A 27760-nucleotide genomic window follows, 5' to 3' on the forward strand; every position below is an offset into this window, starting at 1 on the left:
TGGTTCTCCATCTGCAGGGGGTATGGTGCTGGTGTGGTAGTCCTGTGGTGGTGCCTCCTGTCGACTAGCGCCGGCGGAGGTGGTGGGCAGTTCATCGTCCAGGCTAGTGTCAAGGGCCCCTTGTTGTGCCACAGTGTCCCTCCTGTTGTTGAGGACTTCCTTCATCACCCCTACGATGGTGCCCAGGGTGGAATTGATGGATTTGAGTTCCTCCCTGAAGCCCATACTGTTCCTCCTGCAGCCGCTGGGTCTCCTGAAACTTGGCCAGTACCGTTGCCATCGTCTCCTGGGAATGGTGGTAGGCTCCCATGATGTTGGAGAGGGCCTCGTGGAGAGTGGGTTCTCTTGGCCTGTCCTCCCCCTGTCGCACAGCAGCCCTCCCAGTTCCCCTGTTTCCCTGGGCCTCTGTCCCCTGAACCGTGTGCCCACTGCCACTGCCCCCAGGTCCCTGTTGTTGTTGGGGTGGTGGGTTAGCCTTGGTTCCCTGTAGTGGTGGACACACTGCTGATTGACGTGTCCTGGGGACAGAGGTATGAGCCCGCTGGGTGGGTGCTGTGCTGGTGTTTCCAGAGGGGGAAAGCTCTGTGGTGGCCTGTGACTCTGTCAGGGGAACCGACTGTCCCGAGGTCCCAGATGGGCCGGGCTGGTCGTCTAGATCCAGTTGGACAGAGCTGCTGTCATCACTGTGGGCCTATTCTGTTGGTGGTGTGGACATGTCTGGACCCTCCTGTCTGGTGACGTTGGGTAGGGGTCCTGCAGGGGTGTAAAAGCATGATTATTGCATCTGTGTGTGCCATGGTGTGCAATGGGTGGGTGACCGTGTACCCCAGTGCTTGCATTCCTGTGTGGGACCTTGTGTGATGATGGTTTAGGGGGGTGTATGGGTATGTGTAGTGGCCATGCTTTGGTGATGGGTGTCCATGCTTAGTTGTTGCATGCAGGGCTTGGTGTTGGGATGTGTGGTTTGTGATATTGGTACATTTGTGAGGAGTAGGAGTGATGGGGGTGAGGGCGAGGGTGGGGGTATGTGATGGCATGCAGGTAGTTTGGGGGATATAGTAGTAAAGCTTTGACTTACCAGAGTCCATTCCTCCAGCTACTCCTGCGAGGCCCTCAGGATGCAGAATAGCCAAGACTTGCTCCTCCCACGTTGTTAGTTGTGGGGGAGGAGGTGGGGGTCTGCCGCAAGTCCTCTGAACCGCAAGGTGGTGTCTTGAGACCACGGAACGGACCTTCCCCCGTAGGTCATTCCACCTCTTCCTGATGTCATCCCTATTTCTTGGGTGCTGTCCCACTGCGTTGACCCTGTCCACTATTCTTCGCCATAGCTCCATCTTCCTAGCTATGGAGGTGTGCTGCACCTGTGCTCCGAATAGCTGTGGCTCTACCCGGATGGTTTCCTCCACCATGACCCTGAGCTCCTCCTCAGAAAACCTGGGGTGTCTATGCCGTGCCATGGGGTGGTGTGGGTGATGTGTGGGTTGGTGTGTGTTGTGAGGTGTGGGGTGATATTTAGTGGTGTAGTGTGTGAGGTGCGTGGATGTTATGTGGGTGATGGTGTTGAGTGCCTGTGGATGCTTGTATGTAGATTGTGGTGTCTCTCTCTGGCCTTCTTTCGGAATGTTTGGTAGTAGGGGTTTGTGGGTGATGTGGTTGTGTGTTTTATATTGTATTGGGTGTGTGGGAGTGGTGTGTGTGTATGTGTATCAGATGTGTGTATATTTGGAATTGTCCAATGTGGCTGTGTTTTGTAAGTGTGTGTGTATTTTGAGTGCAGCGGTGTCTACCGCCAATGGAACACCGCCATTGAAAAACCGCTGCGTGGATTTGTGGGTCGCGATAGTGTGGGCGTATTCCTGTTGGCGTGACGGTGGAGGTTTTGTTTTCGCCAGTTTATCACTAACCTTTGGTGTGGTGGACTTGTGTGGGTGTCTACATTTTGGCGGATTCCGAGCTGTGGGTCATAATGACCGTGGCGGAATTCCGTGGTGGTGTGTTGGCGGTTTTCTGCACGGCGGTAAGCGGGTTTTACCACCAATGCTGTAATGACCCCCTATATTTGGTATTTAGGTTAGCTGCCTATTGACTTTAACATGGCATTAGACATTGCATTTTGTATTCAGTTTAGCTGCCTATTGGCTTTAATAGTGGAGTTCGACATTGCAATTGAGCTGTGTTTTTCCACATGGTTGACCAAGCTGTGATTTTCGTATTGAATTCACACCAAACCCTAGCTGATAAGAGAGCGTATATTTTGTGTTTACCTCTCTATCCAGTCTGGGAACGAGTGAGATTTAGAGACTTGGCCACTCTCCAAACTCTTGTTCAGTTCCCACACTGAGCCAGCATTTTTGCTCTAAACGGTGTCCCTGGGCAGCAGCAGGGGGGGACAACTATGAGGCCAGATATAGAAGAAAAACGTTTGCCAATGTTGTCTAACCTTCTACCCTCTCTCTCCGGAGGAGCTGAGAGTGGCGATGATGGATTTTTAGACCGCCTCTGCGCTGCCTGGGTTATAACGGAGTCCGGTTTCGGGTGACCCACAAGACACGCTGGAGCGTCTTCCGAGGCCTTATACTTTTTGTCCAACCTGGGCAAGACTACCGTTACCGTAGCTGGGTTTTTCATCACCTTGAGACCTTCCTCCCAGATGTAACCAACAATAGGTATGGAACGAACACTCTTCTGATATGGCTCTTTGAAGTCGTATAAAAAACAATCCATCTGTTTGGATGGCATGGTTATCCCAAATCTCTTTGCCGCCCTTTCAAGCAAATTGTGGAAACCTCCAATATCTCCAGGGGGAAAATCCACAGGGGTAGGTGACGGAGACGATGGTGTCGGCAATATATAACTGTCCCAATCCGAGTTGTCCTGCAATTCCCCTTCTTCTCTCTTTTCATCCGAAGAGATGAAGGACCTTTGTGAGGTACTTCTGGCTGATCATGGGGATGCTCAAGGCTGTGGCACTGGAGTGGCAGGTATGGATGGAGGAGGAGCCATCAGTATGTCAGGTTGCAGCACTGATGGAAATCTCCTTTTGTAATCTGACAGCATAGACTGCAGGTCAGATATCAGGGAACTCGGAACACAAACCATGTCCTCTGGAACACAGGTCTGCTGCCGCTGAGGAAAATAATACTGGCGATAATATTCCTCATCATCCTCTTGGTATTTTACGTGAAGCTGCAAAGGGCTATGGGATGCCCCGAACGGCCCATCATCATCTGAATCCTCTTCTAAGAGATGAGTCAGGATTAATGGAGTGATCTTACTTGGGGATGTAGTTCCTGGAGTAATATTTCCCCATCCAGATACAGACTGCTTCTTTTTATGCTTCGTCGACGGTGTCAACGACGGTACCATCAACGAGGTCGTCAACTGACTTGTCTCCGACAATCCAAGTACTCCCGCAGACGGTGTCGTCTTTGAAGGCGTAGACAAAAGTATCTTGACCGTCAACGGTGTCTTCGACGGAGTTGTCGTCGGAACCATAGTCGTCAACGTTCTAATCTTCAGCTTCGACGGTCTTGATTTTGTTATCGTCGTCATGGACGTCGTCGACGATGAGGAAGAAGTCACCATTCCCAGAGTGGTTACCATCATCGTTGTCACCGCCGACGAAGCTGCCGTGTACGTCCTCGTCGACAACGGAGTTGACAACAATGATCTCGTCGACGGTGGAATTGTCATCGATGGTCTATCTTCAGAGGCTGAAGCAGGTTTTCTAAATGTTGTCAACACCTTTGGAGAGGGTGTGGAAGGCTCTGAGGAAGATTTTGAGACCTCCTTCGATGTTGAGGGCCAATGACTGGATTTAGAAGAGGATCTTTTCTCCTGAGGTGAAGATGATGGACTGCGCCCTTCACCAGACTCCTGTGAGGTCTTTTTAAAAGTCTTTGAGGGTTTCCTCAAACCCTTTTTTGATTGAGGTGATCTATGCCTCTTTTGAGACTTCCTTGAAGAGCATGAAGACTCTTCACTGTCAGAGTGAGACAGGGATTTTTCTTGTCTTCAGCTTTTGGACCAAAGCAACAGCCTCCCCTCTCTATCTTTCAAAGTCTTTAAAGAAAAGGTACGACGAACGAGTTACTTACCTTCGGTAACGACTTTTCTGGTGGATACATTAGCTACCTGTGGATTCCTCACCTAATGAATACTCCCATGGCACCAGCATTCGACGGAAATCTTCTTCCTACTCTCTGCACGTCGACGAGGACGTCACTCTAGCCCACGCAACGCCGTCTGACGTCATACAGGCAATAAGAGGTCCTCGACGACGTGCCGACGTCAGTACCAACATTTTTTACGTGCATGAGAACAACAACCCAATGCAATGAAAGAGCAAGGCAACATCCCATAACCTTGTAAAATACACAATATTGCAATGAATAGCTGTAAATTTAATATAACTCTTTTTTTTTTTTTTTTTTTTTTTAAACGAACAAATATATGCAAATCATGTATATACACAAAGATATATACATATATATATATACAGATAAATATACACAAGTATCCATATATACAACATCTATTGCAACCTTGAAGACCAAGAGGAGCGCACTCAAGGATTACTTGGTAAGACCAGAAAGGCAACGGGGAGGCGGGTGGGACCGTGAGGAATCCACAGGTAGCTAATGTATCCACCAGAAAAGTCGTTACCGAAGGTAAGTAACTCGTTCTTCTGATGGATACAACTACCTGTGGATTCCTCACCTAATGAATAGAGTCCCAAAGCAGTACCACGCCCGGTGGCGGGTGCCTAAATGGTCAAACCAAGAAATCCTGCAGCACTGACCGTGCAAAATGGCCGTCCCTTCTGACCTCAGAGTCCAAACAGTAATGTTTCGCAAAAGTGTGAAGGGACGACCAAGTTGCGGCCTTGCAGATGTCGACCACAGGAACACCTCTGGCCAAGGCCGAAGTGGCCGACTTAGCTCTGGTGGAATGAGCTCTAATGCCCTCAGGAGGATCCTTCTTTGCCAAAGAGTAACAGATTTTAATGCAAAGAACAACCCACCTGGAGAGTGTTCTCTTGTGGACTGCCTTTCCTCTCCTCTTGCCCACGTACCCGATGAACAGCTGATCCTCCAGCCTGAAATCCTTTGTTCTATCAATAAAGAAGCTCAACGCCCTCTTTGGGTCCAGACGGTACAGTCTTTCTTCCTCTTTAGAAGGATGAGGCGGAGGATAGAACGTGGACAAAGTAATTGTCTGAGCCAAATGGAACGGTGAAACAACCTTCGGGAGGAAAGCAGCCTTGGTCCTCAACACCACCTTATCCCCATAAAAAGTTGTATAAGGGGGCTTTACCGATAAGGCCTGCAACTCACTCCCTCTCCTTGCAGATGTTATAGCTACCAGGAAAACTGTTTTTATAACCAAATACCTTAAGGGGCAAGAATGCATAGGCTCAAAAGGGGACCCCATAAGGAAAGTCAGGACCAAGGACAAATCCCATTGCGGCATAACGAATGGTTTTGGAGGATATTTATTTAGAAGACCTTTCAAGAATCTGATAACAATAGGGGATTTAAATAACGATGGTTGGTCTGGAAGATAAATGAAGGCTGACAAGGCCGACAAATAACCCTTAATGGTAGCCACTGCACAACCTTTCTGCGCTAGAGACAGAGCAAAAGACAAAACGTCCGATAGATGAGCATGTAAGGGATCAATCTGCCTCTCTCCACACCACGCAACAAATTTAGACCACCTATTAGCGTAGATAGATTTAGTGGAGTGTCGCCTGGCCGCTAATATAACATCCACTACATCAGGCGGGAGAGAGAAGGAACTCAGGTTGCCCCGTTCAATCTCCAGGCATGTAGGTGCAGACTCTGGAGGTTGGGGTGTAAAACCCGCCCCTGCGACTGCGAGAGGAGGTCTGCCCTGAAAGGGAGACGGAGCGGAGGGCACATTGAGAGTTGGAGAAGGTCAGAGTACCACACCCTCCTTGGCCAATCCGGAGCTATTAAGATGACTAGCGCCTGGTCTTGGCGAATCTTCCTCAATACTCGAGGAATCAAGGGTACGGGAGGAAACGCGTAAAGCAACTGGCCGCACCAGGTTATTTGAAACGCGTCCCCCAACGCTCCCTGCATCGGATACTGGAGGCTGCAGAATAACGGACAATGCGCGTTCTCCAGAGTGGCAAACAGATCTACCCGAGGAAACCCCCACCTTTGGAAGATCAAACGGGCTTGATCTGGATGGAGACGCCACTCGTGGTCTGCCGAGAATTGGCGACTGAGACCGTCCGCACGTACATTCAAGACCCCGGCCTGATGATTTGCTACCAAGCAAATCTGATGGTCCTTTGCCCAGGACCATAGTCGAAGAGCTTCTCTGCAGAGAAGGTACGACCCTACTCCTCCCTGTTTGTTTATGTACCACATCGTGGTAGTATTGTCCGTCAGGACCTGTACCGACTGACCACGAAGGGAAGGGAGGAAGGCCTTGAGAGCCAGACGTACAGCCCGTAACTCTAACAGATTGATATGAAACATCTGTTCCTCTGGAGAACAAAGGCCTTTGATCTCCAGATCCCCCAGATGAGCTCCCCACCCTAGAGTGGAAGCATCCGTTATGACCGTGGCCACTGGTGGCGACTGCGCGAACTGCTTTCCTTGTGAAAGATTGTTGCTCGCAATCCACCACTTCAAGTCCACAGCAGCATCTCTGGAGATCTTGACAGCACCTTCTAGATCTCCTTTGTGTTGAGACCAATGCCTTCGGAGGCACCACTGAAGAGCCCTCATGTGCCGGCGAGCATGCGTGACCAACAGAATGCAGGAGGCAAACAGACCGAGCAGACGAAGGACCTTGAGGACTGGAACTACCGCTCCACTTCGAAACATTGGAACCAATTCCTGAATATCTTGAATCCGCTGAGGCGGAGGAAAGGCTCGACTCAATGTTGTATCCAGTACTGCCCCTATGAACAGGAGGCGCTGAGAGGGCTCCAGGTGAGATTTGGGCTCGTTCACCGAAAAGCCCAGGTCGAACAACAACTGAGTCGTTGACTGCAGATGATGCAACACAAGCTCAGGAGACTTGGCTTTGATCAACCAGTCGTCCAAGTAAGGGAATACTGCTATCCCCTTCCTTCTGAGCTCTGCCGCAACCACCGACATCACCTTCGTGAAGACTCGAGGTGCTGAAGTAAGACCAAACGGAAGGACCGCAAACTGATAGTGCTGCGATCCTACCACAAACCGGAGATACTTCCTGTGTGACTTGAGTATCGGGATATGAAAGTAAGCATCCTGCAAGTCGACAGACACCATCCAATCTTCCTTGTTCAACGCCAAAAGCACCTGAGCTAGGGTCAGCATCTTGAACTTTTCCTGTTTGAGGAACCAATTCAAGATCCTCAGATCCAGGATTGGTCTCAACCGACCATCCTTCTTGGGAATCAGGAAATACCTTGAGTAACAACCTCGACCCCTTTCCTGCTCTGGGACCAACTCCACCGCGCCCTTTGGAAGGAGGACTTGTACCTCCTGTTCTAGCAACAAGAGGTGTTCTTCTGAACAATAAGATGGGCGAGGCGGGATGGGGGGCGGGAACTCCCGAAAGGGAAGGGTGTAGCCTTTTCCCACAATACTGAGAACCCAAGTGTCCGTTGTAATAGTCTTCCACTTGCAGAGAAAATGCCGTAATCTTCCCCTACAGGAGAGGAGTGAGTGGGAAATGGTGGAAGCCTAAGGCTGCTTTCCCTGCTGCACCCCTCCAGAGGACGAGGAAGAGGCAGAGTGCTGCTGAGAGGCTCCTCTGGTGCGGGCCCTACCTCTCCCTCTAAAAGATCTATAGGGATGGGAAGAGGCAGGTTGCTGGAATCTCCCCCGAAAGGAAGAGGAGGAAGAGCCACGCCCAAATCCACGAAACCTCCTGAAAAATCTGGACGAGGCAGAGGAAGAAGGAGCTTGGAGCCCTAACGATTTGGCTGTGGCCCTGCTCTCCTTAAATCGCTCCAAGGCCGAATCTGCCTTGGCCCCAAACAGTTTGTCCCCATCAAACGGGAGGTCCAATAGGGTTGACTGCACATCCGCAGAAAACCCCGAATTACGGAGCCAGGCCTGTCTCCTTGCCACCACAGCCGTGCCCATTGCCCTAGCCACCGAGTCGGTCGTGTCCAGCCCAGACTGAATAATCTGGGTCGCGGCAGCCTGGGCGTCCGAAACAACATCCAAAAGACCCTGGGGAAGCTCCGTAAATGATGACGAAATGTCATCCATAAGAGCATGGATGTATCTCCCCAGAATGCAAGTTGTGTTGGTGGCCTTCAACGCCAGACTGCAGGATGAAAAAAAATTCTTGGACTGCGCATCCAGCTTTTTCGAGTCCCTGTCTCCAGGCACCGTCGGGAAAGATCCAGGCGCTGATTTTGATGAACAGGAGGCTTGCACCACCAAGCTCTCCGGTGTAGGGTGTCTAGAAAGAAAGCCAGGGTCAGATGGCGCAGCTCGATACCTCCTGGCCACAGCCCTATGAACCGCTGAGGAAGATACTGGCCTCTTCCACACCTCTAGCACCGGATCAAGCAAAGCCTCATTAAACGGCAAGAGAGGCTCCGCTGCAGCAGAGGCCGGATGTAGCACCTCCGTTAGAAGATTCTGCTTCGCCTCTGCCACCGGCAAAGGCAGGTCCAGAAAGTTAGCTGCCTTCCGTACTACAGCGTGAAAGGAAGCCACCTCCTCCGTATATTCCCCTGGAGACGAAAGATCCCACTCAGGGGAAGTGTCCAGCCCACTGGCTGTATCCAGACCATGCAGTCCATCACCAGAGTCCTCCAGTTCTCCTTCCTCCGGGACTCGTTGGTACTCCTGCTCTTCCAATAGACGAAGAGCCCGTCTCCTCGAATGTAGCCTCTGCTCGATACGCGAAGTCGACATGGCCTCCGCCGAAGTCGAAGATCTGCGCCGATCCCCAGAAGCAACCGACGCCACGTCCGGCACCACAGGCAACTTCGACGCCGATGAAAGAGCAGGACGAAGAGAACTTGGAGCAGATGGACCCACCGGAGTCACAGGACGAAATCCCGACGTCGACGGGATGGAAATCTCCGGGGCCAATCCCTCTGAAGCCACCGGAGCGGCCACCGGCGCCGACACCGGCGCCGAGCCCACGTTCCCAAAAGGGAGAAAGGGCATAAAGGGTGCCGGCCGTAGAGGCGCAGGATCACCCAATGAAAAGGCCAAAGGACCAGCCGGAGCACCCCCTGGAGCCATCTGTTGGAAGATGGTATACATCGTATTTAGGAATGCGGTACTATCGGCTCCAGGGGTGGGAAAAGCCGGATACTGGGGTGCCTGTATCGAAGGCGACCCCGACGCCGGCCTCGACGTCTGCGACGCCGGAGACAACACAAGAGGCTGCATCACCTCAATCACCGACGCCTGCCCAGGTGAAGTCGGTGACGCCGGAGAGGGCAACGGCGTCGACGGATGCGGCGTGACCATGGGACTGACCTCCCAAGTCCTCCGGCGCCGATCAGAAGGCGACCTGGAACGAGTCTCCTTGCTTGAATGGCGCTGTGAATCTCTACGGCGCCGGGAGTCTCGATGACGCTGATGCCTTGGCGAAGAAGACTTCTTGTGATGCTTTTCTTTCTTCGACTTCGCCATAAACAACTTAGCCTCACGTTCCTTGAGGGCCTTCGGATTCATGTGCTGGCATGAATCGCAAGTTGAGACGTCGTGGTCGGAGCTCAAACACCAAAGGCAGTCGGAGTGAGGATCTGTAACTGACATCTTGCCCCCACACTCTCGACAAGGCTTGAAACCCGACTTTCTCTGCGACATTATTACTGCAGAGAAGGACTACGCAGCAAAAAATACACTGTAACCACAAAAGTAACAGTTGCTCCCTCGAAGATAACCGTTTCGAATGCACAGAAAAAAGGGAACTGACGTTGGCACGTCGTCGAGGACCTCTTATTGCCTGTATGACGTCAGACAGCGTCGCGTGGGCTAGAGTGACGTCCTCGTCGACGTGCAGAGACTAGGAAGAAGATTTCCGTCGAATGCTGGCGCCATGGGAGTATTCATTAGGTGAGGAATCCACAGGTAGTTGTATCCATCAGAAATACCTTACAATCAGCAGCAGAGTGTTCAGGGTAGAGGCAATATATATACTCTGTATGAGGGTCCTCTGATGGAGCCTTTTCTTTCCGTAAGTACTGCAGGCTCTGAAGAGACTTTTCTCTGTCTGACATCTTGCTGTTATAACAGGCTCCAGAAGGTAGAAGTTCGTATCAGAGACACCCAATAACAAAAGGAATTCCAATATCTATTCAGAATATCTTCCCTCACAAGAATAAACTGAGCTGAGCAGACGCTCAGAGAAGACTCCCTGGCACGACGTGCGGTAGAAAATCTGAGGTGCTGGAGCTTCTCTCAGGAGGGTTCTAAAGGGTGGTACTCTCTGATTGGCTGAGGTTCAAGTTTGGTTCTTTTTACATAAAGACTTGGATGGGCTGCTAAAATGAAGAGAATGTCTTTGTTATAGATGTTATGTCTTTGGGACATTGTCTTTTTTAAGGTAACGAGGACTCCAATCTCGACAACGGGGAATGATTCAAGCATGTGAATCTATGAAAGTTCCAATACTGGAGTAAATTGTCTTACTACAGGAAAAACACCTACTAGGGAAAAACTGTGGATTCCTGGGGAGAGGCAGGTACAAGATTCCAGCACATGCATGCTTTACAAAGGGGTCCAGAGGGGTCGGACTCGTGATCTGACGCAACCTACCTCTATAGGTAATCTGTATGTGGGTGGGCGATAGTGGATGTCAAACAGTGATCTATGGCAAATGCTACGTAGAGGAAGTAGTTATAGGATGGTGGTACTTTCTCCCGGGCTTACTGGCCAAGAGACCAGGACATTTGGGGACATGGCTGACACGATCCCCGGAAGCGTTGCCGATCATCAGGAGGGACCTCATTTTAACACTACAAGGAGACATTGACAGGGTGACACAATCGGGGGACCAAGTCCAGTCAGGCACAAGACTAGCCATATTTGTAGAAGCCATGGGACTCACAGACCTGTGGAGACAAAGAACGCTGGTGTACACCAATATTGATATGCTGCCACAACACAGAGGGCCATGTCCCGGCTGGATTATTTTCTGATATCTACAAATCAGCTGGGTTGATATACAGGTACCATCCTCCTTCCCAAAAGTATCTCGGATCACTTGCTGTAGTTGCTTAGTGAGGTTCATATGGGCATACAGGGCAGGATAATCCCATGGAGACTTGACTCTTGGGAATTCCAAGATAGGGAAACCAAAAAGCTGGTAGCTATGGCCTCAGCCAATTACTTTACTGAAAATGAGGCCTATAAGATGGCCCTGAGGAGATAATTGATATCACGATGGGTGGGACTCAAGGGGAATAACAGGAATGTTGGTTGCACAAGGAACAACTGATGCAACTTGAGGTGGAATATGCGGGTGCCCCAACTAAAGAGCGGGATGCACTGTCTTTGCAAGTGGTACTGCTTACAAAAAAGGGCTTGGAGCCTCCCCATTGCTTAACATTTGTTGGTTTCATTCACACTCTTCTTTACTGCCTCTAACTGGCCAGCTCCTGTCAGGAGTCACTTCCTTTTCTTACTGTGGAGCACTGACGAAACACAGATTGCTTTCTCCTGATTCGTGTCCGTCCACTGATCGCATTGTGATTGAGGCACTATCTCTTCCTCCCCTCCTACCTAACCCCCTCTCTTTGTTGCTTCTTCCCCCTCCCACCTACCCCTTCTATGTGTTTCTGCTTTCCACACCCGTCTGTACCCCCATCCCATCTCCTGTCCCAGCTCTGGCAAGGGTCCTAGGTCCATGCATGATGTGCTGCACCATTCCAGGTTTTTTCTATGAATCCTGGGACCAGTAGACTGGTTTTTGCCATTAAAAACAGGACTACAACTACCAGAATGCAAAGAAAAATGTGGAGTCGAGGCACACCAGGCATGAGCCTGGGTAACTTGCCGGCCATGCCAACATATCACTCTTTCTCATCATGGAATCGTCCAGCGTAGATCACCAAAGCAAGAAAATTATTTCTATGGCACTATAGGTTACATTACATTAAAATGTGGCCGTAGCCTTTATTTCTATTAAATAACCTAACAGTTAAATACAATTTACTTCATAAATGACCATAACATAGGTATATAACGTGGAGCATGGATCGGATGGTGCTGGCTAGAGTCATTCTTGTGCTCATCCTTCCGTCCTTCTCACACCCCCTTGGTAACTATTCTTCGGGCTGGTTTTCTAAGCCCCGGAGCCTCTCCCGAGGGAAACACCTCGGCGGTGGCGGCGCATTGAATCTGTCTGCCATGGCTACTACGTATGACATCATGGGATGCTCCTCGGGGGCCGAGAACTCCACTTCCACTTCCGAGCTCCACTGGGGATAAATGAGCTAGAGCGACAAAAACAAATCACCATCAGGGAACGCAGCGCTAATCAAAGTAGCGAAAAACAAGTTATTTATCTCTGAGACATTTTAAGCCATGGGCAAAGAGGGCTCTGGCCCAGAGCCCCAGCCTTTCACGGGGCTCCCTGACAGAACCACCTCTGTTTTGGAGAGAGTCTTGCCCTGATGACTTTGAATAATTCTTAAACAGGTTGTTTTAAATAGCGTCTTCTTTTAATTTATTTTAATGTGGGTGATGTGTGAGAGTCTATTACAATCATGTTGTGTTTATGTTTCATGCAACATCCCTAAAAGTTTTTTTAGAGCAAAACATGACCTCGCATATGAGAAATGGAGGGTGTCACAGAGATTATTTGCAGTAATATTAGTGAGTTGCTGCTGTGTTACAACATTGAAAACACATATCACGATCGCTGAATATTAGATGTAAACATATTTAGAATTTAGTCCAGTGTGCCTGTGCACAGTCAGTGACCTAGCCAAAGAGGGCATGCTAAAGATGAAATTTGAATATAAATTCAAAGCTGTTCCCAACAGGGGCCCCCAAAATATGTTTGTCCCAGAGCCCCCAAAATTCTTAAGATGGCCCTAATTTATCTGTGCAATGGTTTGTATACACCAATGACACCGCACTCGGAGGAGCGCAAGTAAGAGATACAAGGCTAAAGCAGTAAAATAAGTAGCATAAACAGAACGTCATCATGCTTCGAGGTAAGAAAAACTCGGGCTATATTCCAAAAACATTTTTTACCCGCTGTGCCATTCTAGACAGAGATCACCTTATGCAAATCAGTCTTGACCCTCCTACAACAGGAACAGTCTATCCCAAACTGCCAGGCCATTTTGCCTCCAGATGGCAACACAAGCAACTTCAGACTAGTTTCCACCAACTCAGGATCTATCAGTCAGATATAGCTTGAGCAACCTGTTCCACAGACACATCTTTCTGGGCCGGTATTTGAGACCATTGTTTTTTGCCCACTGTGCCATTCTAGACAGAGACGCGCCTTATACAAACTGGAACCAAGCTACACTTGCCTGACGAGCCCCAATCAGGGTGAAAATGGGGTTGCTTAAGTTCCATTTCAGGGAGGACCTAGCCTGACATGCTGGGCTGGACTGTTTCTACTGGAGCAGGGTCGACACTGATTTGCATGGCTGGGTCCAAACTGGGGTGGCTTGGTGACCAAAAGAACAATAGATTTAACCCAGATCTGTGACTGGGGGTGAGTGTTTGAAAAGTTTCAGCACTCTGTCCATCATCTTGATGTGTTGCTTTGTTAGCCCTAAGTGGCAGGGGTATCCCCAGATGTGGGTCCCTTGCTCACTGTGCCACTGGATTTAAGCTTGCTTGGCTGATGAGGGGCGATACCCCGAAACCGGTCCCAGGATGCTTGTTTCCGGTCCAAGGAGGACCTGGCCTTGCAGTTCAGGCTCGACTGTTCCCATGAGGAAGAGGGTCATGATTGATTCAGGTATATTGTCTGATCACACAGAAGACTGAACACGCATTGGCAAAACTAACAGGTCACCCATATGCAAGAACTATTGGTTTTGACATTATGGGGGTTATTCTAACTTTGGAGGAGGTGTTAATCCGTCCCAAAAGTGACGGAAAAGTGACGGATTTACCACCAGCCGTATTACGAGTCCATTATATCCTATGGAACTCGTAATACGGCTGGTGGTATATCCGTCACTTTACCGTCACTTTTGGGACGGATTAACACTCCTCCAAAGTTAGAATAACCCCCTATGTTTTAGACATGATGTCACCGGCATGGAAGCTGTTCAGCATTCCTAAAAGTGCATGGCATAGAAGACAGTGTCGTGGAGTAGAATGGAGAAAGTAGGCTGTTGTTCAGTGGCCTGGTCGTAGACAGTAACGAACATAGAGTGGAGTAAGGAGTGTTGTAGAGTGGAGTGGTGTAGAGTGTCGAGGAGTAGCGTAGAAAGGAGGGTTGTGGAGTGGTGTAGAGTGGAGTGGGTGTCGTAGAGTGAAGTGCTGAAGAAAGAAGTGGAGTAGAGTGTCGTACGGTAGAGTGGAGTGTTGTGGAGTAGAGTGGGGTGGAATGGAGTGGTGTAGAGTGAAGTACAATGGAGTAGAGTCGAGTCGAGAGGTGTAGAGTGGAGTGGCGTGGCTTGGAATGGTGCAGCATGGAATGGTGTACAGTGGAATGTTATAGAGTGTTGTGGAGTGTAATAGAGTGGTGAAGAGTGTCGTAAACTGTCATGTAGTGGAGTAGAGTTGAGTAGATTAGAGTGGCCTAGAGTGGAGTTGAGTGGTGTAGAGGGTCGTAGAGTGTCATAAAGTGGCATGAAGTGTCATAGAGTGGCGCAAAGTGGTGCAGAGTGGAGGGTCATGGAGCGGAAGGTCACAGAGTGGCAGGGGCAAAGAGTGTCGTAGAGTGGAATAGAGTATTGTGGAGTGTCGAAGAGTATGGAGTGTACAGCTCGTAGCCTAGAGTGGAGTAAAGTGTCTTAGAGTGGAGTGGTGTAAAGTGGAGTAAAAGTGTTGTGGAGTGGAGTAGATTCATGGAGTCAACTGGCATAAAGTGGACCAGAGTAGCCTAGAATTAAGTGGCACAGAGTGGCATGAAGTGATGTAGAGTGGAGTGTTGCAGAGTGGCATAAAGTGGAGTATCGAAGAGTAGAGTGGCGTAGTGTAGAGTGGACTAAAGTGTCATAGAGTGGAGTGGCCTAGCATGTTGTGTCACGGAGTGGAGTAAAGTGGCATAGTGTCATAGAGTGGGGCAGAGTGGAGTGGCGTACAGTGTTTTAGATTGAAGTGTCATAGAGGGAAGTGTCTTAGAATGGTATAGAGGGGAGTGGCTTAAAGTGTTGTAGAGTGGAGTGCCAGAGTGGCATACAGTGTTGTAGAGTGGGTTGGTTTAGAATTTCAGAGCCCGGACCATCCGAGAGGAGGTTGCAGAGACTGGACACGAGGCATTGGAGACTCAATGGATCACCAAACTTAGGGTTGTTGGCCAAGGACTGAATTTGGATCAGGAACTTTATGTGTTTTTGGATAGCTAATTAACAATTGTATTCTATATTCACCTATGTACAACCAAGCCATCCTCTGTTTAATGGAGATTAAGCATATGTTTCTCGAGACATATTTATCTATAATTTTGTTCTTCCCCTTTTGTAACCATACATGTATTTGCTAATAGGTATCCATATTTATGGACCTGCAGTGTCTTTTTAAGAAATACAACGTGATGCCGGGTATTCAGTTATATACTAGAATTCCCAAGGTCTGTTTATCGGAACTGTTGCAGATTATTGTTTTGCATATATGATTGGTTCACTGGAACATAGCTCTTTGATGATCCAGATTAAATGGAGATCAGCATGGTTCACTTATCACTGGGTCCTGTATTCTTTTCCTTTATGGTCCCGTCTTTCATATACTCCTCACATGACTCTTTTTTTATTGTTTTTGGTTACTATGTTTGTGGCAAAACGTGGTTACGCTAGTTAGCTTAGTTAGTTACGTTAGTTAACTACTTGCACTTGTTTTTTTTTTTTACTCCAAGTCTTACCTGCACTATATTGACACTTTTAGTTTATAAAATTTTGATTTAATCAGTCTATAACTTTTGACCCTACCTCTTTTTGAGCCATTTTGTATGTGCTCAATTTGCTAGGGATTTCATTTCTTGCTTGTACTATGTTGACAAATATGGTTGAGATCATTTTGACAAACTACTAGACCATTTGATTTTGAGATGTCGCTTATTCATCTCGTATCTAATTCGCTGCACGATATTGACCCATCAGTTGAGACAGTTTTGACTAAACCCAGTTGATTGATTTTGAATACCATTTTCTTTGGAGCCTTTTTTACAGATGCACTCGATTTTACGGTTGCACTGCTATCATTTGATGGGGCACACTGTATACCTGTTATGGCTCATTATCTCGCCTTAGGGTGACCAGATTTTGAGGACCAAAAACCGGGACAGGTCAGACATAAAAGAAGGACTAAAGACATTACTCTCATTAGGGTCGAGCCTGTGTAGCATGCGCTTGTGTTTGCGTATCGCTTGCGAGACTCTGTAGTAGTTAGAAAAGGGCTCGGAGCCCCACCCATGTCATGTCAGTGTCTTTCATTAGTTCGTGGACTTGCCTTTTAAAATCTGCTTGTTTCATTAGTGGAAGGCATGCATACGTCATGCCTTTTCCGGTGGTTAGCCCTCCTAGAACACAGCGACCAAGTACTGAAAACATACAAAGCTCACCGTCCGGTTTGTGGACTACTTTTTCTCTTTTTTCGCAGCGATCTCGCTTGTTTAGCAGCGCAATCACGCTCAGTTCTTTTTACATTTAATGAGGCAAGAAATGTCCGGTTGGGAGTTTACAACTGCTAATAGCTCTAACTCAGAGAAATGCTTGTTTTTATATGTGGTTTGTCACGTTTTTTTTGCGTAGCTTTGTGAATGTGAAACACACACACACACATACATACACACATTTACAATACTACATATATAAAATTAGCTATGGCTTGACCTCCCACCCTGCACCCCGAACCCACCTCCACCAACCTCTCTCTGCTCCTCACTCAGTCTCTCTGCTGGGAGCAGACAAAAGACTGTGTTGCCTGACATTAACAGATACATTACTTTAATTATTTCATACTTTGTAATGCGTCTTTCACTTATGCTTCCCTAGATGATCTGACCTTTGTCCTAAAAACCGGGACATTTATTTAATAATCTGACCTGTGTCCCAAAAAAACAGGACATTTATTTAAAATTAAGAGAAGCGTCGGGACACCGGGACAGTCCTCTAAAAAACGGGACTGTCCGGGGAAATACGGGACGTCTGGTCACCCTATCTCACCTGCTTTAGTCCGCACTCTAGTTGCGAAGTCCATTGTTTCGACCCAACAGGCTATTTCAGCATTCCTCAATATGGCACCTACCCCTTCACAATTGTGGCAGGACACTTCTTATGCTGATTTCAGGTCAGTGACAAGGGACTTCTTAGATGTTTTGGGTTGCTTTCCGTACTTTTAGATTGCCATTAATTGCTGATTTAACTCGCTGGGTTCTCTCTGAATCAATTTACAGCGCTACCTGCGGTCTCATCACAGCCCCATGCTTACTGTTTGTTCCCATTTTTCATATTGGGATATTGAGATTTGAACATATAATGTACATATTAGCACGGTCCGTATTTGCATATTTAGCGACTTTGGCAACAGAAAATGAATACTCTAGTTACTAACCTGTAACTGCAGTTCTGCCGTATTGGTACCTTTCATAGATTCATATGCTTGAGTCATTCCCCATCGTCGAAGTGGGAGCCCCACAGTAACTTAATAAAGCAGTATAAATATATATATATCATTATTATAGACTATAATGGCAATGAAATGGTCAGTTTAATAGCCTATCCATGTCCTTTTTAAAAAAAGGACCAAACTTGAACTATAATCAATCAGGCAACAGCACCCTCTAGAACACTCCCAACAGAGGCTTAGGGGCTCATTCTGAGCCCGGCGGGCGGCGGGAGCAGCCCGCCTGGAGGGAGCCGCCAAATGGCCGCTCCGCGGTCGAAAGTCCGCGGAGGCCATTCTGGCTTTCCCGCTGGGCTGGCGGGCGACCGCCAGAGGGCCGCCCGCCAGCCCAGCGGGAAACCCCTCCCCACGAGGAAGCCGGCTCCGAATGGAGCCGGCGGAGTGGGTATGTGCGACGGGTGCAGTGGCACCCGTCGCGTATTTCAGTGTCTGCACAGCAGACACTGAAATACAAAGTGGGGCCCTCTTACGGGGGCCCCTGCAGTGCCCATGCCATTGGCATGGGCACTGCAGGGGCCCCCAGGGGCCCCATGACACCCCTCACCGCCATCCTGTTCCTGGCGGTCGGAGCCCCCAGGAACAGGATGGCGGTGAGGGGGTCGGAATCCCCCATGGCGGCGCAGCAAGCTGCGCCGCCATGGGGGATTCCCAGGGCAGCGGAAAACCGGCGGGAGACCGCCGGTTTTCCTTGTCTGACCGCGGCAAAACCGCCGCGGTCAGAATGCCCTGCGGGGCACCGCCAGCCTGTTGGCGGTGCTCCCACATCCCCGGCCCCGGCGGTCCTTGACCGCCGGGGTCGGAATGACCCCCTTAGTCTCTCAGATTTTCAAGCACAAGTGAGAATAAATAATCCCGAGCTCTAAGGGGAGCCTTTCTGGGGAGGAGGGTGGGTCGCATGTGAATATATGAAAGATACCAATACTGGAGAAGAAATTAGTTACTTACCTGTAACTGCAGTTATCCATTATTGGTATCTTTCATAGATTCACATGCTTGAAACTTCCCCGCCATCGAAGTGGGAGTCCCACGATATCCTATAAAGCAGAATATAACAATAACCATAATAACCATAGAGTTTACAATGCAAATAGGCCTAAATTTGCTATTCTGTCCAAGTCATTTTTTTAAATGGACCAAACTCGAACCATAACCAATCAGGTGACAGAACCCTCTAGGACACTCCCAAGAGAAGCTCCGTGAGAGTGAACTAAGTTACCTGAGTCAGTAAAAGGGAGCCTCTAAAGGGAGGAGGGGGGGTGCATGTGAATCATGAAAGATACCAATACTAGGTAACTGCAGTTACAGGTAAGTAACTAATTTCATATCCAGTATTGGATCTTTCATAGATTCACATGCTTGAATCCGAATAACAAGAAGTATAATAAAATTGAAGCAGATGGCGGGAATGAAAGTATTTTGTTTCTCTTTTCTCTCTCTCTCTTTTTAAAAAAAATTTCATATAATCAAGTACCCATAACAGTCATAGTAACACCATACTGTATGTAGAGATGTTTAACTTGGAACAGTAATAAGGAAATATGAGAACAACAGATATAATCAATAGTAATAGAAAACAAAATTCTACATTACCATAGAGGCTCACCCTACTGGAACAGGTGTCGTAGAACTGCTTGGCCCACAGCCTCATCCGTCCTATGGCGGCTGAAGGCAATAGTGCTTTGCGAACGAGTGGGTACTCTTCCAAGTAGCAGCACAGCATATTTGATCTAGCTGAATCCCAGCAAACAGAGCCGCAGTGGTAGAAACTGCCCTTGTTGAATGTGCTCTAGGCCGTGATTGTAGAGGTTTTCCTGCTGTAGAATGGCAGAACTGAATAGTTGCCGATAGCGACCGTGCTATTGTTAACTTTGTTACTGCAGAACCCAGATGCCCAGGTCCATAGGAGAGTAATAACTGATCAGATTGGCAAAAAGTTTTAGTTAGTTGAAGACAGAACTTAAGGCATCTCTTCACATCCAATGTGTGGAGAGATTTTTCTGCTAGTGATGTTGGATTAGGAAAATATGTCCGGAGAATAACTGGTTGAATGAGATGAAATTGAAAAGGAACTTTAGGAATGAATTTTGGATTTGTTTTGAGAATGACAAACTTGTCAGTAAAACGCAGAAAGGGCTTTTGTGTAGTGAAAGCTTGAATTTCACTGACTCTTCTGGTGGTTGCTAGAAGGAAAGCTACCTTCCACGTAAGGAACTAAATATCTGCTTTCTGTATGGGTTCAAACGGGGGTTTCATTAGTTGTGAGAGTACAACATTAAGGTGCCATTCAGGAGGCAACATTACTGGAGGAAAGACCCTGAATAAACCTCTCATGAATTGTTTAATAAGACGTGACAAACAAAGTGAGACCATGTTTGAAGAACGTCTGTATGTCAATATTGCTGCCAAATGCACTTTCAATGAGGAATGCACAAGCCCAGATTTTGCCAGCATTAACAGGTAAGGTCCAATTTGCTACGGCGAGGCCTCATAAGTGTGTAACTTGTGCTGTGGACACCAACAACAGAACTGTGTCCATTTAAGTCGAAATGTTTTGTTTGTGCGGTCTGCTCTCACTTTAAAAAGTATGTTTCTACATTCTGGGTTTATCCTGAGATGCTGGAATTCATGGAATTCAGGAGTCATGCATGAAAGTGCAATGACGTTGGATCTGGATGAAGTATCTCCCCTTGATGAATTGAAAGTAGCATTGGAGTTGGAGGAAGGTGTATCGTTGTGGTTTCCGACATTAGAAGATGCTCCGTGTACCAGTATCAATCTCAGAGTGATTAGTATTAGGCGACAAGACTCCGTCTTCATCTTGGCTATGACTTTGGGAATCAGTGGAATGGAGGAAAAAGTGTATGCATAAATCCCAGACCATCGCATCGAAAGGGCATTCCCCAAAGACGCTGGGAGGGGTACCGACTTGCGTAAAATCGCCATTCAGTATTGCCGTTTGTTGCAAAGAGATCTAGAGTTGGCTTCCCCCATGTTGCAAATATTTTGTCTAGTTGGGCTTGATTCAGTTCCCATTCATGACAATCATTGTTGGTCCTGTTGAGTGCATCCGCCAGCATGTTGCACACTCCTGGACCTTCAGAGAGATGTTGTGTTTTGTGAGCCAATCCCATAGCACCTGACCTTCCTGTGAAAGCGTTAAAGACCTCGTGCCTCTCTGCTTGTTTATATAATACATGCTGGGTGTGCTGTCTGTCTGCACCAGCACTCGAGAACTTTTTATCCTTGGGAGGAATGCCTACAACGTGAAAATGATGGCTTTGAGTTCTAGGCTGTTGATATGCATCAGCTTTTATTGGCTTGACCATTTCCCCTGGATTTGCAGATCTTGGAGATGACCTCCGTATCATTCCATGGAAGCGTCCATTGTAATTATAAACTGTGGGACTAATAGAATGTACGTGAGGCTTTGAAAAAAGATGAGACTGGTGAGCCCACCAGTCCAATGTCTTTACCATCCTTGGCGTAACCAGAATGCGATCCTCGAACAAACCTTGCAATTGGTTCCACTGAACTTGCAATTCTTCCTGCAACAGTCTCATTTTGAGGCGTGCATTTAGTACCAGGTTGATTGTGGAAGATATCATACCTAGGAGCGATTTGTACAACCTCACTGAAATGAACTTTCTTTTTGATCTTATTTTGGCCAGAGATGCTAACCGATCCTGTCGTTCCTGTGTAAGGAAAGCTTTGTTCAGCTGCGTGTCCAGAATAGTTCTGGGAAAAGTCATCCTCTGAGTGGGTATTGTGCAAGATTTTGTGACATTGAGTGTGAGACCTAGTCTTTGAAAAAGTGTAATGCAATCTTTTGTCGCTGCTAATGTTCCTTGCAGAGTTGATGCTTCCAGTAGCCAGTCGTCTAGGTATGGAAAGACCTGGTGACCTTCCATCCTCAGAACAGATGTGACTGGGGCTAGACACTTGGTGAATATGTGAGGAGTGGATCTGAGCCCGAAACAAAGGACTCGAAATTGACAGTGATTACCAGCCACTGTCAATCGAAGACATTTGCGATGCTTGCGGTGAATGGGGAAATGAAAATAAGCATCATCCAAGTCTAGAGATGTCATATAGTCTCTGCTGTTTAGGAAACTTAATATATCCGAAAGAGCGATCATTCTGAAAGTTTGTTTGCGGAGGTACTTGTTGGGATGCCGGAGATATAGAATAGGTCTCCATTCCCCTGTTTTCCTTTGAACGAGGAAAAAACGGGAATAGAATCCTCTCCATCTTTGAGCCATTGGAACTTTTCCTATTTCTCCCTTGAGAAGCATCGCCTTGTTCTCCTTTTTGAGTAAGTGAAGATGCAGGGAATGCATCCCTTTTGGGAGAGTGGTTAGTGGCTTCACAGTGAATTCTACGGTGTGGCCATAAGCCACTATGTCCAATACCCATTGATCCGAGATGATAGTGTAGGAAGTTGGCTCTTTATGTACTATTTCAAAGTAAGAAATAGTGTGCACAGAGTCCAAGGGTTCCCCTTAGAGGTAAGATAGTGGCAAAATTAGATAATTCTAATGCTCTATTTTATGATAGTGTGGTCGAGCAGTAGGCTTATCAGAGGGTAGTGTTAAGCATTTGTTGTACAAACACAGGCAATAAATGAGGAACACACGCTCAAAGACTTACTCTAGGCCAATAGGTTTTTATATAGAAAAATATATTTTCTTAGTTTATTTTTAGAACCACAAGTTCAAGATTTGAAGTAAATACATAAAATGCAAGGTACTCCACACAGGTAAGTTAGGAACTTTGAATTAGAGCAATAACATATATAGGGCCTGATTCTTACCTTGGCGGTCGGCGGAGAGGCGGCGGTCGGACCGCGAACAGACCGGCGGTCCAAAAAATGGCATTCTGACCGCGGCGGTCACCGCCGCGATCGACCGCCACTTCCCCACTCCGACCGCCACGGCGGTCATGACCGACGGGCTGGAGTTCGCACACTCCGGCCCGGCGGTCGACCCAAGACCGCCAACCGTATCATGACCCTGCTTACCGCCGCGGTTTTTGGCGGTCGGGAACCGCCATGCGAACCATGGCGGTAGGCACTATCGGGGCCAGGGAATTCCTTCCCTGGCACTGATAGGGGTCTCCCCCACCCCCCACTGCCCCCCACGAGTCCTCCCCCCACACCCTCCACCCCCCTGCCACCCCCCAGAGGTGGTACGAACCCCCTGCCCCCCCCACCCCGACATGCACATACACGCACCCCGACATGCACGCACCCCCAACATGCACATATGCACACCCCCTACACACACACATACACAACGGGGGCACATACCCGCACACATACATGCCGACATGCGCACCCGCCGAACTACACACATTGCCCAAAGGCACAGCAGCACCCCCCGCCCGCATGCACGCACTCACACACCCCCTCTACACACCCCCATGCACGCACACATCACACAACACCCCCCCACACCCTCCCCTCACGGACGATCAACTTACCTTGTGCGTTGGTCCTCCGGGAGGCGACGGGAGCCATAGGGACGTGACCGCCAACAGAAGACCACCAACAGAAGACCGCCACACAGAAATGTGGGTCGTAATTCTGGGGGCGGTGTTCTGCTGGCGTGGCGGTGGAGGTTGACCAGTCTCCACTTTCCCGCCGACCGCCAGTGTGGCTGCTGGCGGTATTCCGGCGGAACGCTCCCAGCGGTCGGAATACGCGCAGCGGCATACCGCCGCGGTCGGCGGTCTTTGCCGCGGCGGTAACTCGGCGGTCTTGCGAAAAGACCGCCAAGGTCAGAATCAGGCCCATAGTTTTTGTTAAAAATGGCAATAAGCTATTTTAAAAGTAGACAAAGTGCAAAAATCAACAGTTCTGGGGGTGGGGTGGGGGGGGTAAGTAAAGGTTAGATTGTGAGGTAAGTAAGACACTTACAACTCTCAGTTCCTGGGCACAGGCAGCCCACCATTGGGTGTTCAAGGAAACCCCAAAGTTACCACACCAGCAGCTCAGGGCTGGTCAGGTGCAGAGGTCTAAGAGGTGCCCAAAATACATAGGCGCCTATGGAGAACAGGGGTGCTCCGGTTCCAGTCTGCCAGCAAGTAAGTACCCGCGTCCTCGGGGGCAGACCAGGGGGGTTTTGTAGAGCACTGGGGAGAACACAAGTAGGCACACAAAACACACCCTCAGCGGCACAGCGGCGGCCGGGTGCAGTGTGCAAAGCAGGCGTCGGGCTTCAGGTAGAAAACAATGGAGCGACCCGGGGGTCACTCTAGCGGTGCAGGCAGGCACGGGGGGGGCTTCTCGGGACAGCCACCACCTGGGCTAGGCAGAGGGTCATCTGGGGGTCACTCTTGCACTGAGGTTTGGTTCCTTCATGTCCTGGGTGCTCTGGATTCTCTCTGCAGGCGTTGCTGTTGGGGTTCAGGGGGGTCGTCTCGGGCTACTCATGGGGTCGTTGTCGCCAGGGAGTCCTCCCTGTGGTCTGTGATTTCTGGATCTCGAGCCAGGGGCGTCGGGTGCAGAGTGTGAAGTCTCACGCTTCCGGCGGGAAGAGTGAAATCTTTAAAGTTGTAGAAAAGTTGCAAGTTTGTTGCAGATTGTTGTGCAGAGCCGCAGCTCACGGGAGTTTCTTGGTCCTGGGATTCAGGGCAGTCCTCTGAGGCTTCAGAGGTTGCTGGTCCCTGTTGGATGCATTGCTGGTTGCAGGTTTTCGAGTCAGGAGACAGGCCGGTAGGGCTGGGGCCAAAGCAGTTGTCGTCTTTCATTGTCTCTGCAGGCTTGTAGGTCAGCAGTCCTTCTTCTTTAGTTCAGGTTGCAGGAATCTGATTTCCTGGGTTCTGGGCTGCCCCTAAATACTAGATTTAGGGGTGTGTTCAGGCTACTGTCCTGTGGGGAGGGGGCGCACATCGCTAATTCTATTGGGGGAATCCTCCAAAACTAAAATGGAGGATTTCTAAAGGCAGGGGTCACCTCAGCTCAGGGCTCCTTAGGGGCTGTCCTGACTGGTGGGTGACTCCTCCTTGTTTTTTTAATTATCTCCTCTAGCCTTGCCGCCAAAAGTGGGTTGAGTGGCCGGAGGGGCAGGCATCTCCACTAGCTCGGATGCTCTTGGGTGCTGTAACAAAGGGGGTGAGCCTTTAAGGCTCACAGCCAGGTGTTACAGTTCCTGCAGGGAGGTGTGAAGCACCTCCACCCAGTGCAGGCTTTGTTCCTGGCCATAGAGTGACAAAGGCACTCTCCCCATGTGGCCAGCAACTCATCTGGTTGTGGCAGGCTGGCAGAAGCTGGTCATCCCCACACTAGAAGTCGGGTTGGTATTCAAGGGGCATCTCTAAGATGCCCTCTGGGTGCATGTTACAATAAATTTCACACTGGCATCAGTATGCATTTATTGTGCTGAGAAGTTTGATACCAATCTTCCCAGATTTCAGTGTAGCCATTATGGAACTGTGGAGTTCGTGTTTGACAAACTCCCAGACCATATACTCTTATGGCTACCCTGCACTTACAATGTCTATGGTCTTGCTTAGACACTATAGGGGCATAGTGCTCATGCACATATGCCCTCAACTGTGGTATAGTGCACCCTGCCTTAGGGCTGTAAGGCCTGCTAGAGGGGTGCCCTACCTATGCCACAGGCATTGTGAGTTGGCATGAGGGGAGTGCCATGTCGACTTAGTCTTTTTCTCCCCACTAGCACACACAAGCTGTGAGGCAGTGTGCATATGCTGAGTGATGGGTTCCCAGGATGGCATAAGACATGCTGCAGCCCTTAGAGACATTCCCTGGCATCACGGCATTTGGTACCAGGGGTACCAGTTACAAGGGACTTATCTGAGTGCCATGGCTGTGCCAATTGTGGAAGCAAAGGTACAGTTTGGGGAAAGAACACTGGTGCTGGGGCCTGGTTAGCAGGGTCCCAGCACACTTTCAATCAAAACTTAGCATCAGCAAAGGGTAAAAGTCAGGGGGTAACCATGCCAAGGAGGCATTTCCTTACAGACAGTTTTCCAGTTCTGGAAATATCTGGATATATTTGCCCCTTCTTGATAATGGGAAAGTTGAGTAGCTGGTACTTCGACTAGTTCATTGCTTGCATCCTGTGTCTTAAGGTTGATGCGAAGTCCTCCGGCGGGCTCCTTGTCTAGAAAAACCAGCCGTAGTTGGTTGGCGATAGGACTGTGATGGTCTGTATTGCTGGTAAGGTTGAAACGGTTGGAAACAGAAGTAAGACCCTCTATAGGAGGAAGAGCCACGTCCCCTTGCCCCTCGGAAAGGCAACCTTCTATACTGTAAAGTGCCAAGGGACTTAGCAGTGTCAGTGTCAGTTTTAATGGCAAGAAGGGCTTCATCTATGTGCTTTGCCAAAGAGCATATCCCCGTCGTATGCCATATCTAAAATCTCTGTTTGCACTTCAGGTCGAAATGAAGTGACTTTTAGCCAGCCCTGACGCCTCAGAACAGCGGCGCCTGCCAATTGCCTAAACCCCGTTGAGTCTATGTCCATGGCATTGTCAATGATCTCAGAAGGGGCTCGTTCTCCTTCTTGCAAGATCTTCTTGCTTCCTGCCTTTGCTCTTCAGGGATGAAATCAACCACAGGTTTGATGTCGGACCACATCTGCCTACCATAGCGTACTAGGATAGCTAAAGCATTAGCAACTCTCACTGTAACGGCCGACATGACGGAAAATCTTTTGCCTATACTGTCAAGGCGTCAACCGTCTCTATCTGGTGGCACTGACATAGAGGCTGCTGGATTTTTAGATGGTGTCTGTGCAGCTTGTCAGATGACAGAATCTGCCGTGAGACATGCAGGAGCATCATTTGGAGCCCTATATTTCTTGTCAATACGTGGTAGGACTGCTGGCACCGTAGCAGGTTTCTTCATAATTCTGACACCCTCCTGGAATAGGTGGTCAATGATAGGAATGGACCTTACAGATTTCCGCGGCTGAACTTTGAAATCATACAATAAGCAATCGGAATGCTTCACTGTGATGGGTAGGTGAAATCTTTCCGCTGCCCTTTCCATAATAGAATGAATCCCCCCACAAAGTCTTCAGGAGGGGAATCAGCCGTAGGGTATTGAGGAAGAGATGGAGTAAGAATAACGTAATCCTGCCAGTCGTCTGGCTGAGACCGTAGTTCGCCTTCTTCCATTGCTTCATCCTCCAATGTCAAAAGATCGTCCCTAGGCAGGGGGACAGCGTATGGTGGCGGCATCATCCTGGGCCTTATTGGAAGTGGAATATCTGGTGCCGGAACAGAAGCTGTACATGGCGGAGTAGATGGTGGTACCTCTATCTGTGGAGGAAAGCGCTGTCTGTAATCTGACAGAATGTCCTGAAGATCCTCCATCAGTGAACGAGACAGAAATGCATGCTCCTGTGGACGATGGTACTCCGGATAATAGTGGTGCTCAGTTTATTTCTGAGTAGAGGGTGTGCGATAGTATCCTTCAAAATGCTGACTTTGATCATCCTCATAATATTTGTCTTCTTCTCCTTCCTGATATTTCACATGGAGTTCGGAAGGACTATGAGCCTGTCCAAAAGGTCCTTCATCATCTGAGTCCTCCATGTCTAAAAGATGACTTGGAAAAGAGGTGAAATGTTTGCCATGTGTGCCATGGTGGGTTTATGGCATGTTTTTATTTTGATTCTGGTCGACAGTGTTTTCATCTATGGTATCGTCGATGGTAGGACTGAAGACGGTGGGGCCGCCGACAGTGAAATCGTCGACGATGGAGGCGTCGGAAAAGTCAACGATGGGAGCATAGATGATGGAAACGTCTCTAGTGGTGATGCTGGCGACGGTGCCACCGGCGAAGTTTTTAGACGTCTCCGAGGTTCTCGTAGATGAAATTGGAACCTGAATGGAAAATGTTGTTGTCGTCGTCGACACAGATGGTCTCGTCGATGATACAGTGGTGACGGTGGTCGTCGACGATGTTGCCGTCGAAGGTGACTTCGTTATTGATGGCAAAACAACAGGACATTTTTGTCCCCGTT

This window comes from Pleurodeles waltl, chromosome 12 (assembly GCF_031143425.1).
Source record: "Pleurodeles waltl isolate 20211129_DDA chromosome 12, aPleWal1.hap1.20221129, whole genome shotgun sequence".
In the NCBI taxonomy this organism is placed as follows: Eukaryota; Metazoa; Chordata; class Amphibia; order Caudata; family Salamandridae; genus Pleurodeles; species Pleurodeles waltl.